The sequence below is a fragment of the Vicugna pacos genome, chromosome 11, assembly GCF_048564905.1.
Source record: "Vicugna pacos chromosome 11, VicPac4, whole genome shotgun sequence".
Classification (NCBI taxonomy): domain Eukaryota; kingdom Metazoa; phylum Chordata; class Mammalia; order Artiodactyla; family Camelidae; genus Vicugna; species Vicugna pacos.
Genome location: NC_132997.1, coordinates 95,822,337 through 95,838,913, shown reverse-complemented (window position 1 = coordinate 95,838,913; position 16,577 = coordinate 95,822,337). Strand labels below are relative to the sequence as shown.

Sequence of the window (16,577 nt, the reverse complement as noted above, 5' to 3'; positions counted from 1 at the left end):
ATGGGCACTCACTTTAAAGATTCTGACAGTCTTCCAAGCTTTTTAATGTTCTTAATCCACTAAATAAGCTGTCACTGTTCGCTTAGGCCGTCTGCAGGCTTTTCCAAATTTGTGGCTTGAAATTCCGTGCAGTGTCACCTCCTGCAAGGCCTTCTACACAGGCAGAGTTGTCTGTTCCCTGCTCAATTAAGTTTACTATGAAGTTATCTCAAGGAAAGAACCTGTACCCATCACTAAGATTACGTAGATGCAACACGTCACCTTTGTCTTCAGACCTTAGTTTAAAAGAATGATACAGACATGCCTCTGCAGATGCAGTTAGTTCAATGTTTGATTTCCCATGGTGTTCCAGATACGGAGAAATCTGGAGATGAAGAACGTGTGATGAGGACGTTTGAACGTTTAGAGACTTGGAGATGGGCAGAGTATGTTGCAGCCTGGCAGTCAGCAGTGATGGTGTCACAGAAGATAGGAACAGGGTTTTGAAGGGTGAATGAGAGTTTGCTAGGCCAGCCAGCTCTCCCTGCCTCCAAAGGATGGTTCCTCGGCTGCAGTAGGTATTTAGTCAACATGAAGCTGTAATGTGTCATTAGAGGCTTGGGACTGTGCCTCCCTTCCGAGCACTTTAGAGGCTGGAATGTCTCCGTTCTCCCCTGCCCGCCTCGCTCCCTTGAATTGGAAAGCTTGGGGTGAAAGGTGCTGTGGGGGCACAGGGGGAGTGAATTACTTCTTGACTTTGGGTATCTGAGAACCCTGACCCTAGAGGCCACCCTTTCTGTGCTGTCACTTCGGTCGTGATTGTGAAGTGGGAGCCAGCTGATGTCAGAACCTGGCCCCTCCGTATGTTAGAGAGAGGGCCGGAGTATGGTTTCCTTTTCAGTGGTTTGACAAGTCAAGTGCAGCTGGGAAACTGGACACAGTCCTTTCATACATTAAAAGAATATAATAGTCTACCATTTGAATCCTGATTGACTGTAAGGCGGGCTCGGAAGTGGTCAGGGTTGGCTGCAACAGTTCATTTCCGTGAAGCGCACCTCTCCTTCCTCAAGGGACTCGAGAAAGACGGCCTTAAAACACCACGCTCCAGGTGCATAGCAGCTCCACTGCTGAAAGTGCGTCTGTCCTTCATGGGAAAGGCACAGAAAAGACACCTGGACATGCCTGCCGCTCAGGTGGCTGCCTTTTCTGTCAGTCCCAGGAGGAGTCACTTCCCGCGCCCGCCTCTCCTCCAGCTGTGTGTACAGGAAGTGGTTCAGATAACGTGGACGGTGCCACGTATTTCCTCGTCGGTCCATGTATAGTAAAATAAATGTGAGTGCCGTTTAATGCATCACCTCATTTCATATTGCATTTGCCAAGAAAGTGCAATTTTATTGAACATTAGGATTGAATTCTTAACTGAGTAATCAATTTCAGTAGTAAGTTAAAATGCCTTCTATTAATGGACAACTGCGGCCGTTAATCAGAGTTACAGTGGATTAACAGTTGTCAGCATTTATGCTAATAGCACTTATAAACCATGGGCTTATGAATTGCACTTTATAATTCCATATTTCTCAAACAGTTGGTAATACTTTTTGCTTGAAGGTATTGATTGTTCTGTCCCTCTGCTGGCTACTTGGAGATGTAAAGAAGTTAAATGACATTTTCACGGTGATGACACAATATCACCTTCTGGTTTTGCACACTTGGCCTTGTGTCAGAATAGATGGAAAGGGTTCATTTGTTCTGGTCCTCTACTGTTTAATTTGATCTGGTGTGTGACTAAAGCAAGACAAATAGTATTTTTAATGAAACCATTTAATAACCTCTGGTAGCTTAGAATCGAAGGCATTGGAAAAATGCAATTAAAGGATGGCTAGATGTAAACAACCAAAAAAAAAAAAATCACTGACCCAGTTCGTTTTGCTTTCAGGGTTTCATCGCTTTAAATGGTTTTGAACCAATGAAGCTGGATTCTCTTAAAAAGACGGACAGCCCATCGTGTCAACGATAGAGTTTGTGGACAAATTTATATTGGTGAGTTATTGTAAAATATCTCCAGGTAAAAGTTCAGGGTTTCTAAAAAAAAAAAAAATCCCCCTTGGAGTGTGTTTTCAATTAATTGATGATTGTGGATCCCGGCAGCCTCTGGATATTTCATTGGGACGTCTGATAGTGGGATTATATTGATTGTCTTTCAATTAATTGCATCTGGTTATTTTCATTTATCAAAAGCAAAATACATGTAATTAACTCTGAAGCAGTATAGTTCCGCGTGAAGTGATTGTTGCTGCTGCCATAGAGATAACTCAACGGAAATTACGCTACTAGGAAACTCGAGTCAGAATGGAGTCGTGTTAGGACTTCTCGACATACTCATTACAAAGAATAAAAATGAATTAGGGAAGTAGTCTCACACCACCCCGAGTGGCTCGGATAAAATGGTAGATGGACGTCGCTGGGAAGGAAGCAGCTCCTGATGGCGGCACATCTTTAATGAGCAAAGATTTTTAGAGTTACCAGCCTCTGTGAGGTCTCGCCCGTAGAGTGAGTTTTGAGTGTGTGGCGTCACAGGTCAGGAACGCGGGTGTGTGCCGAGGAGAGCGTTCGGTCGTCTGCACCGTTTGGAGTATGGTTGAGAAAGAGCGATGCCAGTTCCACCCTCCCCCCATAGCAGGGGCTTTGGGGGTCCTGAGTTTAACTTCGGCAAGCCCTTAGCCATTTCCCACAAAACCTCGATCTTACTCAACGTCTCAAAGTGGCAACTTCTCAGAAATAAGACTGATTTTTATCCTGCTTGAGGAAAAAATGTTTTCTCCTTGAGCTGCCAACGTCATTTTAGAGCTAGAAAAAAGGAGTGTGTGTGAGCTGATTTCCTCGGTGCTCCTTCCGTCAAACCTCTAGGCTCGTTCCCTGCAGTATTGAGTGGGACAGCCTCCAGGTCTAGAGAAAGGTCAGATTCACCGCTGCAGCCTTAGACCTGGCTTCCCTCAGTGCTACAGGTGGCTGCCTGGGGGGCCAGGCTGACCCTCGGCCTGAACACACTCAGCACAGGGGGTTGTGGCCCAGGGAAGGATCTGACCATGTGTTTGACTCCCTTCTCCCACGGAGGAGGCTCTGTTGCAGACACGGGGGCTGCTGCCCAGGACCTGGGCCCATGGGTCCTGCTCACCAGCAGGTCAGTCTTGGAGGCCTTATTTGTGGATTGTGTAGTTGCACTGATAGGTCCACCAGGCCCCTGCCTTTTAAGATTTAATTTGTTGTGAAAGTCCAGAAACGTTCCCAAGAGTGATCTAAGAAGCGTTGCCCGACCAAAGGCCGCACCGGAGCGTGCGGTTCACAGAGGGTTATTTATCAGAGAGGACTCTGTAATCTTTGAACACTTTTAAGAATCTTTGCATTGGGGCATGGGTCTATCTATTAGTAAGTCACGGTGGCCACTCTTAACCATATACATTCTACTTTGCCCTTTGAGGCCAACTTTTCTTTTCTGGCTCTCATTCTTAAAAAAGAAACCTTTTTTTTTTTTTTTAAAAAAAGAAGCAGCCCCTGTGTGTAGGAATCTGCCTGCCTGAGATTCTCGGGCAGGGATGTCGTGCAAGTCCTTTGTGGGCCTGGGATTGGTAGAGTGTTAGTTCCGGGACTAGGGCTGAAGATGTTTTCAGTGGTCACAGTGATGAAAACCCCTCAGCACCCCCGACAGGCACCCAGGTCTGTGTCCAAGCACCGGCAGTGCCCCATCCTTGAGTCCTTCTCAGAAAGGAGCCCAAGTTCACCTGCTAGTTGGGGAAGCATCTTGGCTGGATAACCAGAATTTAGAGAGGGGTGCTTGGTACATTTTATAGGCACTATGAGTGTGGAAAACTATTTCTCTAAAGAGAAAAACATGGAACTGCAGAGTATACGGGTGAAATGGACTTTTTCATTTGACTCAACCTAATCATCGAACCACTGCGGGATCCTGTTCATCACTGATCTCCATCTCGGAGAGAGGAACATTGACATTGCATAAGTGCATCCAATATCAGAATGAAATTGCAGCACAATTCCTGATGTCAGGTTTTCCCTGAGCACCTGGCACGCTCAGACAATTGGCCTTGTATGATGGTTCCAAACACTCAACGTGTTTTGGGCGTAATTTGGGGTCACAGTTTTTGACAGCACTTTGGAAGAGCTTGAGAGGCTCAGTATGACACTGGCGTTGACCGTAATTGGAGCTTGGCCACTACCTGGAGGATGCCTCGGGGCATCTGCGACCACACCCACATTGACTGTGGCCCTGTTGGCCCGGCTGTTCCCCAGCACTGGGCACCCTGCCAGTGGGTTAACCTTTGTCCCTGACCACCCTTGTGTATATGCACAGGGTGGGGCTCTTACGTGTCCCAGGAGCATGTGTTGGCTCTTGGCTCTGTTCTGTCTTGCTCATCACTGCCTGGTAAGTTGTACCCCACTTTTTTGGTAACTATTCACACAGCCCCACCTGTAGTCACACATAGCAACACAAGAGGGGTATCTTGAAATGCAGCCCCAGGAAGGGACCCACATGTTGATTTCAATCTGGTAGCTCACCTGTTTAGACTTTTTTTTTTTTTTTTTTGTGGGCAGAGGAGAAGGAAATAGACCAAAAAACCCCCCAAATTCATGAAAAGTCACAGTCTCAGAATGGCAAACCTGTAGGGTACTAGAACCATTTATTTATATGTCATTTTTGTCCTCTTAGTATATTTGAGTGTGTCCTTGTGTGATTTTTTTTTTGGCGGGGGGAGGAGGTAATTAGGTTTATTTGTTTATTTTTAGAGGTGGTACTGGGGACTGAACCCAGCACCCTGTGCATGCTAAGCATGTGCCCTACCACATGAGCTGTACCCTCTCCCTCAAGTGCATCCTCATTTAAAAGCATTGTATTTCTGTTATTCTAGACCTAGCATTCTGGGTTGTGGCCTTTTCTTTTCATAACTTCAGATCAGATATTTCAGCGTTCTCCCCCAGAGAGACTCATTTTGTCCTCACTAATGAGTGACAGCACGCTACATTTCAGTCTGTTGCATTTTGTTCTGTTTTTACTGTCCATTCTGCACGTTGTTACTTGTTACAGTGAAAACTTAATGTGCCCTCTGGTTGGCTGGCTTCTCCTGGAATCGGAGTTAGTTCTCTGATGGTTCAGATGCATCATTGTTCTTCTTGTGCCGTTTTGTTAGTAAGCATTAATATTTGCAGCGGTACCGAGTTACCTGGTAATTTTCACAGATGTGTCGGGGGAAAATAAGAGCTTTTGGCTCAATGTCTACAACTAAGTGGAAATACAAATCACAACCCTTAGCTTTTATTCTGTAAAATGATGGTGAAGTGGCGGTGGCTGTGGTTTGGCAAAGACATGACAGCGGATCCGGCTGCCTGCACCCAGAGAAGCTTGTGCACTGTGTTATTTTGACAGATTGTGATAATGATGTGGGAGCTTGACCTGCCTCACAAAGCCACAGAGAAAGGTGAGCTGTGGTTCCCCAGGTGCTAGTGACTCAAGGCAGGGCCTTGCGAGGTGTCCTACAGGACCAGGCTATTGTGATCTGAGTGTGGCTTTAGTGGGCCGGCGGGGCTGGGTGAAGTCATCTTTCTAGTCCTTTAAGGCTTCTGCTGCATTTCTGCCAACACAGCTTTCTTCCCCCCAAAACAGAAGGGAAAGTATTCCCTCCCCGCAGAAACAGGTGCCTACACCTTGCAGTGGGTCTGACTGCTGATGGTTGAGCAGTGGAGGTATCGGGTCATGGCCACGCTGGTCCGAGCGCGCTGGCCTCCGAGCATCCTCTTGCACTCTCAGCCTGCCCTGGTCATCGCTCGTACAGGGTTTCCAGCCAGCCTGCACTGGGGACGTGCGATCCTGCTCCAGTTTTTAGGCTAGAGGCACGGCTGCCAACATCGGAAACCACAACCTAGAGAAAGATACGCTGGGCCTTTCATCTCCAGGGGAACTCTAGATGAGAAACAGCCAGGATGCTGAGGTGGGGGCGGTGGGGAAGATGCTGCTGGAGCCTCAGCCAGCTCTCTGTGGAGGGGGAGGAGGGGCCCAGCTGGAGCTCTGGGTTCTTGGTTCTTGTTTATGTTTTATTCCTGAACTGCAGATTCAAGCTCACGTAGGAGCCCTTCTCCAGGAGGTGTTGATTCAGCCCTTGTCCTTTCCTCCTGAGAATTTCCAGATCTCAGCACAGCTCCTGGGCAGGACCAGAGAGATCGTGCATCCAGTCCACTTGTTCTGTTTTCAAAGTCTGTCCTTGTCCTGGTTACACGGGGCCAAGACCCTAGCCCCTGAATTCTGCTTGGTCATTTTCTGCTGTGTTAGTGACGTTCCCCACCTCCCACCCCTCAAGACTGCTGGTCCTAATCAAAGTCGAATCACCAGCCACGGAGGCTCGGAACTCTGTCATCCATGTGTCTGGAATGAGCAAGCCTGCCTGGACGTCCTGGGGTTCCTGGCCAGGGAGGGTCTCTACTGATCTGTGTTCCTGCTCTAGGGCCCTGCATGAGGAGGGGGTGAGGGGTTCTTGCAGCACCGTTGGAGAGCAGTTGGAGTCGTGGCCCTCTCCTGGCGGGGCCAGGGTTGGGCCATGACTGAGCACATCATCCAGCGTTTCTCTGGCACACATAGGGGTGTGGTCCTCCCTTCCCGAGGTTCTGATGACCTGGGCTAAGATCTCAATTTTCATTAGTAAAAAACTTGATGCTGAGATCATATGCCAACACAGGGGGCCCGCGAGTAGACCTGGGGCTCAGAGACCTACAGTGTCACCCCAGACTCAGGTTTCCCATTGTCCCTGCTGAAATCCTGCAGTCATGTGTCTTGCTTTGCCAGTATGCAGGGTCCCTCTGTAGTGATGACTCTGTGGGTGATGGCTCCTGGGGTCCACAGCTCTCTGGAAAGTTTCTGGAGCTCATGTGCATGACGGAATCGTTCCCTGCCCCAGGCAAGCACTTGGTCCACGTGAAGGGGGGTGCTGACCGTGGGCTGCTGCTTATCCCCAAGGGTACGGCTGTGTGCAGAGAAAGCCCCTCTGCGGCACCCGAACAAGCTGCAGACAGGCATTCCAGCCCCTGGTGACCCCGATGGACAGAGAAACAGCAGCCCAGGTTACAGGACAGCTTATTCTCCTGAGACGGTGGAGCATATGTGCGTGGGGGGTGGAGGCGGGTGGGGGGAGGCGATGGCCTGCGGCAGGGTAGGGGCCGTGCTTGTTGAAGGAAGTGGTATTTCATGTTGACTGTAAGTTTCAGATTGAGGATGTATCAATCAGTGTGTGAGTGGGTGGGAGCTGAGCTCTCGTGTAAAAATGTTTGGGTCTCAACCAGGCATTCCTGGTGTGATTAACAGGAGAGCAAGAGGTTATTTCTTTGAATAAATATTTTTTGTTGAGCATTTATGTGTTACCGCTGCCACTGTAACTAGCATTTCTAAAATGCACGGCACCAATAACATCTTTTTACAACATAGTCTTAGTTTTAGGTCATTTCAGTTGTACTTCCATCTAAGTTTTTGTGGCAGAACGCACCCCACACCTCCCCAGGTTCAAGTGTAAACCTGGCATTGCTTTCAACTTAGCAGCAACTCCCTCACCTTCACATGCTAAGGAAATACTCTGCAGTACAAGAAACAGCCCACGTGATCCTGGGTACTTCCCCTGACTTCTTCATCGTTTAATTTCTGGATCCTGATTCAGTGCATTTTCTAAAGTGAAGCTTTGGGAAATGGCTGAGATTCTGCATCCACGGTGGAGGCTGTGTCCCCGAGCCCGTTGCCTATGGCTTCCCCGTCCCCCAGCATCCATCTAACACCCAACCGAACACATTTGCTTTATTGATTGATTGAATCATTTATTTTTGGCAAACTTGGCAACTCCCACCTGGCCCCATGCTGTTAAAAATAAAGTCGCCTTGGTTAGCTGAATGCATTCGCAATTCATTCTTTCCACGTAGCAATTAAGATAATTCCCTTAGACTTGTACCAGTTAAAGATAAATAGGGGAGGTTTTAAAAGAAAATGCTGTGTAATTCATCAGTTTTTGTGTGTGGGCAGATGGGTAACACATGAGGGTATCTGCCATAAGCGGAGTCCTGTGTGTGGAGTTAAAATGGGACATTTTTCTGTAGTTCTCTAAAGCAGCAGCCTGATCGGTGACATTTATACATATTTCATGATACGGTTTCTTTAGGCAGAGGGAGCAAACAAATCAATTTCTCAGCAGTATACTGTTTAAAGGAAACAGCAACAACCCGTGGGTAAGTTGCAGAAGCTGTTAAAATTAATTATATTCGGCAAAAGGATAGAGCATTAGGGGGAAAAATGCTAATGTGCAGGGGTGAAAAACACAAGCCATGGGTGAGTAGCAGTTCCGCGCATCTGATCTCAGTGTTTCATTATTTCCGTTTCTTCAGAAGCGTATGCTGGTCATCCTCAGTGGCTCCCACCCGGGACCCCGGTCCCGTCCTTTCTCCAGGCTGATGGATCGGATGTCCCCATGAGCTCGCAGTCGGATCCGTTTAGAGCAGCCTTGATTTATCAGACAGTAGTGTGCTGCCTTTTAACAGGAGGCTTGCAGGAGATGAGACCTTGTGGCAAAGCTATCTGGTTCCTGTGTCTTGTAACTCAACACCTTGTCTGTGGTCGCCGTCCCTCTTCCGGTTCAGCTATACATTGTTTAACTCAAAGGAAACCTTTGTTGGCCTGGACAGGGTGTAACCTGCAACTCCTTGAAAAATTCAGCTGAAGCAGCGCAGGGCAGCAACCGGATCGGTTTCGTCAGGTCCAGCAGGGAGGCTGTTTGCTGGGTGGTGCTTTCGTTCTGGACACCAGAGCCTCAGAACAGGCCTTTCCCCACCCCCCATCCCCCACCCACCATGAGGAGGAGACTCATCAGGTCATGGCCACCTGCGTCCTGCCCCTTCTGCAGACGGGAGGCAGGTATCCTTGTCCGCAACTCAGGAATGGAAACATCGTGTCGGAAGCACCGTGGGAGGGTGGGTTCTGTGTCCTGTGAGATATTATTGCCTTGGCCTCATCTGCATCTCTTAATCAATATTGCTAACCTGCTGGGCTTATCTTTGCCATCATCCCCCACCCCCAACACGGCTTAGTCTTCACATGTGTCCCCGAGTGCAGGAGGAATGCCCAGTCATTGTCAGCACAGGGACCGGTGGGTCCCTGAGTCGGAGAGGAGTGCCCAGTCATTGTCAGCACCAGGACCCAAGACTTTGTAGTTCCTTTGATGATGCTGGGCCTTCTAACCCTATCAAGTGAAATGAGACAAAGGTCTTATAAACGGACTTGGATTCAGGAGCGGTGCTCTGCAGAACCTTCCAGAGTGATTAGAAGTCACTGAGGTAGCTCTCTGAGGCACAGGCCATTTCCCACACCCTCGTCATCTCTTTCATTTTCTATACGTGGTCCGCACGCTAGATGCCACAGGACTGTATTTGAACGAGCGAATCCCAGGACGTGGTGGCTGGGTCCATCCGTGCAGGAGCCCGTCCCAGCATCTGTCAGAAGGTGGGGCTGACTTTGCGTGAGCTGGGACTGTTTGCTGCAGACAGCAGGCAAACCAGCATGTTCTGCTACCTGTTTGGAGGAGGTGTGTCTGCCCTGAATAATAAATCCACGTTCCTGAGCTTTCTGCAACAGGAGAGCATGTCCTTGCCTCCCCTGCGTGCAGGTGGGGCAGGGAGTTTGAGTTTGCTGTGGCTCCGGCACCCAGCTGTGCTCTCCTGGCATCTGGGGTGCAGTGCTTGTGGCAGCTTCCTGGGCAAGGAGGGTGTGATTCAGCTGCCTTGATTGCATCTGAGCTGAGATCATGAGGATGCGTGGCCCCAGGTCCCTTGGGCCTGAAGCACAGATGGCACGTGTATCAAATTCCTTTGTGGACCCAGCATGGTGGTTGCTTGCTTTGCCTGCCTTGGAAATTTGGAAGCTGGTATTTTGTGCATGTGTATCTGGTGACCTGAGTCCCGTGTTTGTTAAAAGCCCTAAATTTGAGAGTACAGTACTCCTGGCTTTTCGTAATTCAGTCAGACTCAGCGCCACTTCCTAGTTACAGCAGATGACCTCTAACCCACGACACAGGGTTGCAGCTTCCTCTAGGAGGAAGGATTCCTGCTGACTCGTGCTCTGATCTCCCACGGGCTCAAGCAGCAGCACCACAGAGGCCTGTTTAAGGCCAAAAAGCCTTCTGCTCGCTTGTTTAAACAGAGCAGAGTGACGCGGTGTTAGTCTTCCGTCTGAAATTGCATCGTAACGGGTGTCCCTCCAGAGCCTAGCAGCTTTTTGGCACCTCCTTGTGTCTGCGCGGGGAAGGTGAAGATTCCAGTGGCCAGGCCAAAACTTGGCCTTGGTCTTGGTGTTGGGTGTGGGGAGGGGTTCTCAAACCAGGGCCAAGAAATGCTTGCAGGGTGACCTGGGCCACCCCGATGGAGTCAGCCTTGGGCCTGACAAGGCACTAAGCCCCTCTGTGCTTGGTGCTCAGGATCCCGCTCTGCCAAATGGGGGTCAGTAGTACTACTGAGTCTCAAGAGTTGTGGGAGGTCAATGTGGCAATCACCGAGGGGGGCTTAGCAAGTACCTGGTAAGGGCTTAACAGAGAGTGACTGCCCGTCATCGTCGTCATCGTCGTCATCGTCACCATCACAGCATCAGTAAATGAGAGGACAGTCGTTTACTTAGCGAGGAGGGGTGACCCGCCCACAACTGGAGGAGAGCAGAGAGTGTGTCTCTCCAAGGAGGCACCTGTAGCCCTGGCTGTTTGAGTGTGTGGGTGGAAGATGACTGGGAACTCTAGACTTCCTTGTTCCTGGCAGTTCTGTTGTGTTTTCCTCCTGGGATGCTGGGAGTGGAACGAGCCCCCTTTTCCCATCAACCCAGTAATGATCTGTCTTCATCAAGGGGTGAAGGTGTGGGGTTCCCTGAAGCCTTTCCCATATGTTGCACACTGAGTTTTGAGTTGTTACTTAATTTCCTGAGGTTGAGCGGATCCGGAGCCACAGCAGAGGTGAGGTGCTGGCATCAGGGCACCGTGCCCAGGTGTGACTGGCTGCCTGGATTCCTGTCTAATGATGTGCGTCCTTGTGGGAGCAGGTCCCCTCTCTCCTGTCGATGCCTCAGGTCTCTGCAGTTTGCCTGAACATGAGGTGTGACCAGCGGGGCCGAGGCTGACTGGGCCCCCGTCTCTGCCCAGCGGTGACCGGGTCAGCTGTGGAGAGGACAAGCACATGGGGCTTTATCCGGAGAGCTGCGCTGGGAGAGGCCGCTTAGCACGGCCACTTCACATGAAAGGCTGTTAGATTCAGGTCACTGGGTTTGGACTCTTGCATTTTATGGCAAAGTCTAAAAATGCAGATTTGTAACAACCAATGTTAATGAATTCAGACTGTTTGAATTTCACACTGAATAATGGCTGGAGTTATCAGAGCCAGGGGCTTATGAGATCCTTGGATCAGGGTAATCTTTTCTCAAAATTCAGTTGATAGCGTGATGTAATATCACATTACTTTTATTAACAGTCCTGGCCATAAAAGAAACATGCCTCTTATTTAGAAGAATTTGGTAAAAATAGTAGTAATAAGAAGACAATTTGGAATATGTAATATATTCAGTATATTTCAAAATGCCACCTCATTTAGAATGCAATGTTGTGCCCATGGATACTGAATGCAACACCTCTGTACCCTAGGGCTTCCTTTTTTTACATTAAAAATATTCTATTTAAATGCAGATTTTGATTTGCAACCTAGGAAGAGAATTCTGGAACTATAGGAAGAAGGACAACCCTGCATCTATTAAATCAATTTTGGTTTCTTACTATTCATGCACGTGTTCCGTCAGTCCTTTTAGCCCCCGACTCTCTCCTCCCCCAAAGGGTAATTCCTGAACATACAAGTAAAGAAAATGCATAAAGTTTCAGAGGATAATAATGTTATACCTTTGTCTGTCTTAGAATTTTCCTCCACACACATCCCACTATAGCCAAGCTGGAGAAGCATAAAAGGCTCCCAGATTTCATCACAGGGCGGAAGCTTGAGGATTCCTCCCTTTAAACTGAGCTAATTGCCCCAGAAGGAGATGAACGCACATCCTAGAACTCTATTAAAATGTATACACATTGCTGATACCTAAACTGTTTTAATTTTAGAATTTATTGCCGCTCCTCCTGTGTGTGTGCACGTGTATTTATTCCCCCGAATTCCAGCCTTCCATTGCTTTTCCACCTGCATTTCGAGCACCTCACCCGGGAAGCAGATGGAACGGCCATACTGCTGGGTGCACATCTCAGGAGGATGTTAGGCTTCCCTTCTCAGTGCGGAAGTGACTTGTTTGATGTCGAGCTTCAGTTACCAAAGAGACGGATTTATAGCTTTTGACGTTCTGCTCTTAGAATTAATTAGGTGGCTAATCGTTATAAATACCATTTTCTTTTGCTGTTGTCTCCATTTAATAGAGCATCTCCTGCTATATGCACTTGTCAGTTTCAAACTGAGCCTTGTGTTTTGGCTTTTATGCTCTGTCAAGGGAAAATGAAAGTAAATTCTTTATAATATGTTAATTGATCTATTTGGGAATTTTTAGATATAGACAACATCTGTGCTTGCCAGTAACGCAGTTAATAGCTTCCGTTCTTCAACATAAGGAAAGGTTTTCACTCTCTGTGACCTTACTGAGTCATACTGTGTCTTCCCCAGGGTTTGGCAGTGTGGAATTTGGGGGCCTTTTCTTGGTGCCTGAGACCTTGTAGAACCCTATTTTGAGGGTGCCTCGAGCCAGAGGATCTGAGGATGCTGGGCTCGTGTTAGTTCTGGGCAGAGCCCAGGGTGTCCAGCTCTAGTTTGTGCCCCACCCCCCCACCCCCAGCCTCAACCAAACTGGCTGGAGTGATGGGTTCAGAGCAAGTAAGTGAGCTTGGACTTGGGCAGTCCTGAGAGCCCTTTTGCCCTCCTTGGAGATGCCACCTTCTCCGGTAGCTGCACACCTTTGTGTTTTGTCTCAGGCAGTGGTTTTGGTAACTCAAGAGCTTATTTTTCTTGCAAACTTGTAGCCAGGAAGTGTCCTGTCTCTTTCTATCAGGTGTGAGGAGCTGCAGCCTTTAAATGCGGCCTCCTGTAAAAGGACGGTTTCCTCAGCAGTTGGTGGGAGATGCTCTAGGTTGAGGGGGAGGAGTGTGCCTTCAGTGTGCCTGGTGCTGGAGCCCCTGTCTCTGGCCTTCCTTGGCCGTGGAAGGCAGGGTTGAAAAGCCGCCTCTTTTATTTGGAGTCCCAGAGTGGTCCCGCGCTTGCCCTCAAAAGGAAGCCAGATGAGCTGAGTGCTCTGAGTTCACCTGTGCCTCTTAAGCACACAGCCTCATTCTGTCTCGTCTATGTGGCTGGCCCTGCAAAGTAGTGGTGGGGCGGGGGCATCTTAGTTATTTTTTATTATTTTAACAAATAATGGAGATTAATTGCCTTCTCTTGGCTCCTGGCAGGAGCAGAGGTGGGGTTTGAACCCAGGTCTGGGTTTGACCTGCACCCCCAGCATGTTCTGCTCTGTCTCCATCTCCCAAAACAGTTTGGATCTTGGTATAAAGGGTTGGATGTTGAGTGCACCTGACCAGCTGGTTTGATGGCTATTCTCTCACTGTAGACCCCAAGTTTGTTTACAAGCAAACAACCTCTGAGAGGGGGCTTCCTGACCTAAATGCCCACAGCCAGGCGACCTTGTTGCGTTGTCGTGTGTGGGGTCCAGAGCTCCATTCCCTGCCAGCCCAGGACAAGCCCCTTAGACTCTGCAGTAGCCAGGCCCGCAGGGAGGGGAGCTCAAACCCCAGAGTGGCTGTCCTGTGGAAGCAGCCCCCATGCTGGCTCGCTGACACTGCAAGGGTGTGGCTGGGGTGGGGGCAAGGCGGGGGAGAGCAATGAACAGCAGAGTCTTCTCAGAAGCCTGGCCCTCTCATTCCCCAGGTCCCGGCCTTCCTGCAGGCTGCTGGACACACAGACTCCAGCCAAGTGATGTATTAAGGGCCAGCCAAGCGCCGACACTGCTCAGTGCTGTGTATCTTCCTGTTTTCACTCAGTCACAGCCATCAGTGATGGCGTGTGTAGTTGTCATCCTTAGCAGGGTAGGTAAGGAACGGGCTTTGAGTTCTGAGGTCACCTGCCCAGGGTCCTGCACCAGCGCATTCCTTAGGCTGAACACAGCCTGCTTCACACCTGCCCAGTGGCTGGCGGCTGAGAAGTCACAGTGCGGTTTAAGATATGTGCATGGTAGGTCCTTCATGAATGGTGGTCAGTGACTGTAGCCACCACTGCTTTCACTGTTGGCTTCTCTTCCCTTTTGTTTGAACCCACACCCTCTGGCAAGAGGTAATCCCCACAGAGGGGTTGTCACTGAGGCTGTCGTTGAGTTTCCAGCACCCCTGACCTGTTCATCTCTGGCTGAACTTGTATACTCAGATGTACACACAAACGCACCCACGTTGAGGTGTGGGCGCCTTGTGACGTGTGTGTCCTGGGGGCACCTGCAGCTGGCCCGGGTGAGGGGTTTCTCGGACCCCGTCCTGCTGGGTGCTCGCCTTGGCTGCCTCGGGATTGGCTCTAAGTGCAGACTCCTCGCTCCGCAGTGGAGAGGGCTGAGGTGTTAGACAGTCATCTGTCTTAACTGCTGGCTGGAGTGTTTTCTAGAAATGGAGTTGGGGGATAATTAGAATGTGCGGCTCCTCTCTCCTTCCTCCCCAGGTTGATGAGCAGGCGCAGTTTACTCTGAGGCCAGTACATTTTATAATTGGATTTAAAAGCGGAAGATGAGTGGACCTGGCTTACGCGTTACCTTTCTCACTGTGGCGAGGGGAGCCTCTCTCATCAAGAATGGGTCGGATTATTTTATTATGCCAACATTAATATTGGGAGCACACACGTAATCTGGAGTCAGCAGGTTCACACACTACTATCTCATTAAATTTTCAGGCAAAAGCTGCAAAAATTAATTGGAGGCGTGTAATAGTTTAGAATGTGAGCCAGCTTATGGTAATATAAATTATATGAAGAGAAGACAGTTTTATATACTGAGAGGGGGGAAAACCGGTTTACTTTAATGAGAAGAGATAGAAATGTAGAGCTGTTTTTTCATTACAGATGCACTCTAAAGTGTTTGGACTTCGTTGATGAATAGAGTTAATTCTCTGCTACACTTCCAATAATTCATGTTGCACAGTTTAATGACTTCTAGATAAAAACGGGATTGAAATGTTAATTTCTCTGACGAAATCGGGGCGCCCTTGTATATCAGGCTTTCCCCCCATTAAACTGCTAGTTAATTTCGCTAAACAAGTCTCCTGGAGATATTTCATGGTACATAGACTTCTGTGTTTCTTACCGGAGTTAGCTTACCTTCTTTTTTAAAACCGTAATGTACGTGGTGGTCTTTAGTTAGAGAGTTCGTCAGGCCGCGCTGTGTCTGCGGAACCTAAGCCGGCAGATTCCCCCACGAGGAGATCTGTAAACAACCACCCGACTTCATCTGTATTCTGGAGACTAACGACTTCTTTTTTGTTTGGTTTTTTTTTTTTTCCTCTCTGCTTTTGTTGGTCTGTGGTTTTGTGGGTGGGTCTGTTGTCCCTGTTTCCGAGCTGGGAAATACCAAACGTTGATCAGTCAGCATTAGATTCCTGAGGCTCCATCCCAAATCATGCGAGGGTTTTATCATCCTCGCCGTATTATTTTATTTCACACTTTTGTTTTTTTCGCTTTCCATAATGGTGGGCTTCTTCCCCCTCCCCATAGAATGGATTGAAAACTGAGTTCAGTGTCTTCTCTTTCTCTTTTAACCTACTCTCAGAAAAAAAGATAATCAGGAAATATTAACTTCAGCAGCAAAAAGTTAAGGAATTGTCATGCTGTATAATTAAGGAATATTCAGATTTTCTTACTTATTCCCAGATTTTTCATGCTTATTTCTTTGTTTTTGTTTGTTTGTTTTTGTTGTTGCTGGCTTCTGTTTATTTTATAATGGGGACAAAACCCAAACCATAAGCATTTAAAAGGGGCGGGGGAAAATGCCTCCACCCCATCCTTCATTTTCCTGGTTTGACTCTGGATGTGCTGTCGAAGGGCTTCCCAGGAAGGATGCCACTGGGGCTGAGGAAGTGAAGAGCTGGAGCCACTGCCGTTTACCAGTCGGTCCCAAGGGGATGCAGGACCCCGTCCCCAGCTCCTCACTCTTCCCCCCACCTGGTTAGTGACCACTGGGCCCAGGCTGCGTCCTGAGAGTGGGCTGGTGGGTGTTGGTTGTTAGTTTTTAGGTTCTTACCTGTTGAGATTGGCTTTCTGAGACCCTCCATCCCTCTCTGCCTGTGTCACTTAGGGACCTTCTAACATTGAGGGATTTGGTGTTTCCTTCCTGAGATGTGCTTTTGTAGGTGCGTGTCCAGCTTTTTGCTCAGAGCGCAGTTGGTGGCATGACTGGGAGACTTGAACTTGGGGTGGGGTTGAGAGACTCTCGCTAAGACCCCACCTAGGCTGCTGCCATCCTCCAGGCTCCAGATGTCCCTCTGTGTCCTCAGCTTCTGCTTCTGTGCACTGGGCGTGGGTCGGCATGG

The 16,577-nt window shown here is 48.8% G+C and overlaps 1 protein-coding gene across 5 annotated transcripts in view; it reads left to right on the top strand.

Moving 5' to 3' along the window:
• Positions 1 to 16,577, top strand: part of CTBP2 (C-terminal binding protein 2) — a 151,994-nt gene that overhangs the window by 45,577 nt on the left and 89,840 nt on the right. For 4 of the 5 annotated variants that reach the window (XM_072972092.1, XM_072972088.1, XM_072972089.1 and 1 more), the window contains one exon: positions 1,916 to 2,019. The gene's annotated coding sequence lies outside the window, so the exon portion shown is untranslated. Of the gene's footprint in view, positions 1 to 1,049; positions 1,312 to 1,915; positions 2,020 to 16,577 lie in introns of all 5 variants that reach the window. The other variant, XM_072972090.1, reaches the window with a different exon arrangement.